Below are 6,000 nucleotides of genomic sequence, written 5' to 3'. Positions count from 1 at the left end.
AAAGCTCTAAGAATGACATAATTTCTTCTTGAAATAATAAGAAAACGACAAAAAAAATTCGAATATATGTATATATATGTACCTACTGTTTACAAATTATCAGATTTTTAAAAATATGATGTACAAAAAATGTGTGATTAGCACTGGAATGCTGCCTGTATGGTGCTGGTATATATTTTGATGATGCCGAGGATCAAGAGAGTTATAGAGCCTACCGATGCTGATGCATAACTATCTCTATGCTGACGATACGCATCTTCGTTTTTATTTTATATTACATTAAGTTATCTCAATTGATGATATTGTTCTTGAATGGTATTAATCACAGCAGATTTTCGATTAAAATGTTCATGGAAATACAATAATTTGTTTAATTAATAGAGAAAATCTCAAGTATTTCTATGGATACATTTCCTTGACGTTAAGTAAATTAACAAACTATTTTATATCAATTATTGTGGTATTTGAGCTGTTATTGACATGTTAAAAAAAATGGGTTCGTATATAAATTTAACTGAAATATTTTGAAGAATTTAATTATTATTATTTCTAAAACCTTTTTTGTATGCCTTCAAAAATTAAAATGTCTTTAACGCAAGAAATTTACAAACTTGAGAATGACAGTTTTTATTAAACATTTTGAAAGAGTCGAAATCGCAATTTTAGACCTATGAGAGGAATAATAATAAATGATACAAAGGTGTACTTTACTGCCTTGGGGGAATTACAATTGACGGCGGTTAAGCTGAGCTCGTTGAATTTGATTTTAAGTGCATTGGTGTTTAAAAAAAATAATAAAAAGTACATTAAATGCGAGCATACTACATTTATTGCGTATATTGCAAACGGTACAGTCCACTGAAACACCCTACGCCAGACTTCCATGCTATTGTTCGCTAAGACTACATGCGAAAGCAGAAAGAAAAGCCAGTACAGTATCAAAGTTGTCAAATGTTCAGACAAGTCGAACGCTTTTGTCACATAAGGCCGAAACGTTCTGTTTGGGCGGACGCATAAGACTCCTGACTGCCTTGATAATTCTAAATTGCTCCCAAAACCACTCTTCCACTATTATCTTGTGTCTAAATCGTGCTCTTTATCTACAAAAAGGAAATAAATTAAACAACAAAATCTATCTGAAAAGCAAGGTTGCAAAATATTTCTTCGCTTAATCAAATTTCCGTGGATCAAAATAGTTTGATGTTTCGAGTGACGTATTATAAATCTGTACGAAACAAATCTCCAGTTCAGTTCGTTTTAACACTGTGTTCAATGATGAAGAAACCTTTGTTCCTGTAGCTATGAGCATGGATCACTTTTTCACAGAAAAAACGAAATCACAGTACCTGAAGTCAGTAATAACGTATTTGAAAGCCTGGACTCTAATTATGCATGTTTTAGTTAAGTAATTCTTATTTGGAAGGCGTCCCATGAAAACCGTTTGGTTGAGAATTATGTGTGGCTTTTGTCATTCGAAATTTATTTCAAAAAAATAATCGGAAAATAAGGGGCAACTTTGACGTTTGTTCGTTCACAGTGATACAATCAATAACAAAATTATACAAACGTAAATAAAAACAAGTAAGAACATTATAGTCGGCCAAAGCCTTCACCACATTGTTTAACAAAATTCTAATTTTTATTATAGAACACATAAAATTATATCTCGTTTCTATATAAAGGCACATTTTTCATGTTCGTATTTATGGGAAAGCGAGCCAAAAACGCAACCTATAGTAGTACAAGTTTAATCCTTACATAGGGTAGGATCCAAATTGTTTATTCAAAGAGTTCATTATTGCATGGAATTACTATTATAGGTCAATTTTCATCATATTAAAACTTAGAGTCTTCTGGTGTACAAAGCAGCAATTTTCGTGAAAATACTTATTAGGGTAGGATCCAAAAAATAGGTCGAGATGGTCCAAATTTAGTACAGTTAATTTTTTATGTTAAATTACTACTATGTTATAATTTTCATACTGAAGAATTGAAAATTATTTCTTTTCGTATGAACTTAGGTTTTCATTATATAAGAAGGGGTCCATAAATTGCCCACTACCAATTTCATACCAATTTAGAATGCCGAAGCCATCAGCCACTTGTGCCATAAATAGGGCGTTATATGCGGAATTTTCAATAGCATTCGGCCTTGGATTAAAACACGTCACTGTACCAAATTTTATGAAAATATCTCGAGAATTGCGGCCTGTGCTTTGAGCACAAATTTAGATGAACAGTCACCAGACGGACGGACAGGCTTTTATCAATTCAGATTATGCTTCTGTATCAATCATTATAATAAAAGGTGAGTTCATCTGAAGCCTCTTTGCTTATTACGGGCGTTCGCACTAACTTAATACACTCTGTATCATAAGTGGTGTTGGGTATAACAGAATTATGTAAAATTTTAAATAAAATAAAATGAAGTGAACGAAATACTTTGACATTTTTATTAGTTAGGAAAATCTTGAATTTCGGACTTGAACTTTGAATACATATCGCTTTATTTTTATTTTGTACAGTATGTACAATATAAATTTATTTACAAAGAACGTACAATATTTTAAAATGGATTTTATATTATATAAATAAAAGCCAACTTTTGGTTGTCAAAAAACATCCTAAAACGGATTTATTCTTTATATCTTTTATTTCAATACAATTTAATTTGAAAAAGCCGAAGATATGCCAGTTCTCATTTTTTTACTTGCTTGCCTACGCTGGAAAGCGTCTACCGAACCGTCGGCACCATCGTCAACATAACTCACCACCATTCCATTAGCTTATGCTTACCTTTTCGGTTTATGAAACGTTCTTCATTTAGTACGGGCTTACAAAAATAGATGCGGACTCTCTCTGTGCACATAATCACTTCAATAAATGTTCGGAATATTTCATTCATTGTTTATTGTACAATAACGCGTTATAAGGACATGGAAAGCAAAACAGGAAGTTACTCACCTCCGAGAATAGCGAATTTCCTATAGAACCGCTCTTTCGTGTTGACATTAATAACCAACCGAATTCATTCCGCGCCAATCTTTTTTCCATTTCTTATACTGTTTCTGATGCAAAAACAAAAATAGTGGTCTGTGTAACGCTTGAGTAGAAATCGCTACTCACCAGCCTTTGACAAAATCGAGATCCCAATAACTCCCAAAGTAAGAGCTACACGGATAACTGAAGACGTATATGCCATTACTCACCTCAGTTTTTCATAAAATGTATTCAAAACCCTCTTTCGACACAGGAAGTTTTTACAGAAATCTACATGTAATAATATAAGAACGCATATTTGAATTTATGTTGATTGCATATGCATAAATTCATTTACTTACACATCTTCGGGTAACGTCAGAGGATTTGAATCATCGCATACGTCTTAAAGATTCCTTCTCCGCCAATTTCGATATTCCTTTACTGTCAAATGACAATATAAGGAAAGGAAACATTCCGCCTGATTTGTGTATATTTTTTGACATTACTTAACGATTTAATTTTACTTAACTTTTTTTGTTTTATTTAGTAAAATGGATTACACAAGTTAGCAATAAGACCAACATATCCAGTGAGTTTTTAATATTTGTTGTTTTGTTGCATTTTATGAACGATAGCGACAGTATATATGTATAGCAAGGTTAATGATACACACCTCATTACAAGACTTAGCGAATTAAGAATATCTATTAGGCAATTGGAGTAAAAAGTAAGAAAAAAAATTAGTTTGCATACCTTCCATTAATTTAAAATTTTTATTTTGGGTCTGCTGTTCGTACATAAACACTTTTGTTGAAACGTTACTTTATTTTCAATTTACAACTGTTTTCTCTTATAAATGCATCACTAAACAATTAATACTAACTCAAAACAATCAATTAGAAAAAATTCTGCTAACGCTGATTTAGACAATTTTAAGAGAGCGTTTCCGGCACCTTTTGTGAATACAAACAGATAAAAAGGCCGAAAATGAAACCTATTATTATTATTATAATTTTAGACTAATGAAATAAATTCTTAGACTAAAAAAAAAGACATTGAGCACTAGCAGCACAGGCTATCGGCTCTAATATAAATAAATATACATTAGATAATGAACTTAGTAGTATTAATAAAGTAATATATTGAATTTATATTCGGTTCTGAAGCTGATTATAGAGTGTCCAAAGGGTTAGTCGCTCCAAATGCAATACTTCTAGCCAAAGAAAACTTAAGGTAGTCGCGGAGAATGTGCTTTATAGTGAGAGTTTGTCTACAAGTGCAGATTGGGGAGGAAGACTTCTCCAAGATCCATTGGATCTTGGTTTTCTCAACAATTGTTGGATATAAAGGTGGAGTTAATTGAGGGTTAATGGAAGAGTAGTATTGATGATGGTATTGTGAATTTCCTTCTGCAATTTTCACTTTACCTTTTCTCCCAATGGATCTTTGAAGATCCAACTTTTCCATGACAACATCCATAAGTAGAGGAGCAGAAGCAGCATACTTTGCCGCTTGATCAGCCTGCTCATTTCCCAATAAACCGATGTGGCTTGGTACCCATAACATTTTAAATTTTCCGTCGGGTGTAGTAATTATATTCCTTAATTTGTTGATGGTGCTCCATCTCGAAGTCGAAGTGTTCCGAATAGCTTGTAATACAGACAAAGTGTCGGTAACAATGACGGTTTTGAGTTTGCTTTTATGGGCAAGGTTCGCAGCGTGAAGGATAGCCCTGGCTTCGGTTGTGAACGTTGAAGTACTTTCGTGAAATATGTGATTGAGAAGAACGTGTACTGTAGCATCTACCACGGAACAAGAGAACAAAAGATTTTGAGCCTGTGTAGAAAAGATTCCAACCAGTACTCTCCAATGCTTGGGTTTTTTAAGCTATTAAATTCCTGAAGACGTAATTTGGAGTATCTTCTTTTTTGTGCATAGACAACGAGATGTCAAAAGAGCAGTCTTTCAAAATGGAGGTTTAACAACAAAAGAGCGAAAAATTTTTAAGGGAATATTCAATTCCTTTGCAACGTACAAACAATAGGGACTATTTTAGCTTTTAACTCATACAGTCTATTTGCTTAAGTTGCGAGACCGGTTTCAATTATAATATTATTTATGGGCGTCGTCCGAAAAGCATAACAACTTGCTCTGACGGCTTGATGATACACCGGTTTAAGGATGTTGATATTAGATTTGCAACTATTGCCATAAATTATCAAAGCACAGTCAATCTTGCTTAACACACGCATTTTGGTAAGATAAGCAATAGTGTTAATATGCGCATGGCTTCTCCAAGCAACGTACTGTATGAAATTCACCCTTGTTAAAATGGAATTTTTTAACCGAAGACAGTCAGCTTTCCAACGATGTTTGTTGGAAAAATTGAGCCCGAGAATATGCTGCGTCTGCACCTTTAGTTCTGGTAAGTAATGAATATGCATCAGTAGATTTCCTGCGCCGCATATCTGCTTTCGACAAATGTGCATTTTTTTACATTTTTGTATGGATATTTTAGCCCCTGACGAGTTTGCCCATGCGGAGATCTATCGTCCAATAAATACGAGGATGTTGATTGCTTTCGTGTCATCTTTTTCTTTTGTAAAAATGTATACATCGTCCGCATAGAAACAACGTTCCACTCTTTGTACACGGCAAAGAATTTTGCTAATTTCGTTGAAGGCGATCTGGAAAAGCATGACAGAAAGGAATTAGATAGATGATTATTGATTCTAACTTTAAACCAGCGATGCGACATGAATGATTTGATGTAGTTGAAGAATTTGGGTCCAACATTCCATGATTTGAAGAGTCTTAAAATAACATGAAGACCAATTCTGTCAAATGCTATTTCGAAATCAATTGAGAGAATTGTTACGTGATTTCGTTCGGAAATTGCTTTGCTTGTGAAATAATTAATGTGTAACAGAGCGTCGATGCACCCTCTACCCCTCTTGAAACCAACTTGTTGCTTTGTTATCAGGTTCTTGGACTCAAGAACCCAAAATAGTCTAGATG

This window comes from Glossina fuscipes, unplaced genomic scaffold (genome assembly GCF_014805625.2).
Source record: "Glossina fuscipes isolate IAEA_lab_2018 unplaced genomic scaffold, Yale_Gfus_2 60, whole genome shotgun sequence".
NCBI classification, from domain to species: domain Eukaryota; kingdom Metazoa; phylum Arthropoda; class Insecta; order Diptera; family Glossinidae; genus Glossina; species Glossina fuscipes.
This window is presented reverse-complemented; position numbering follows the sequence as displayed.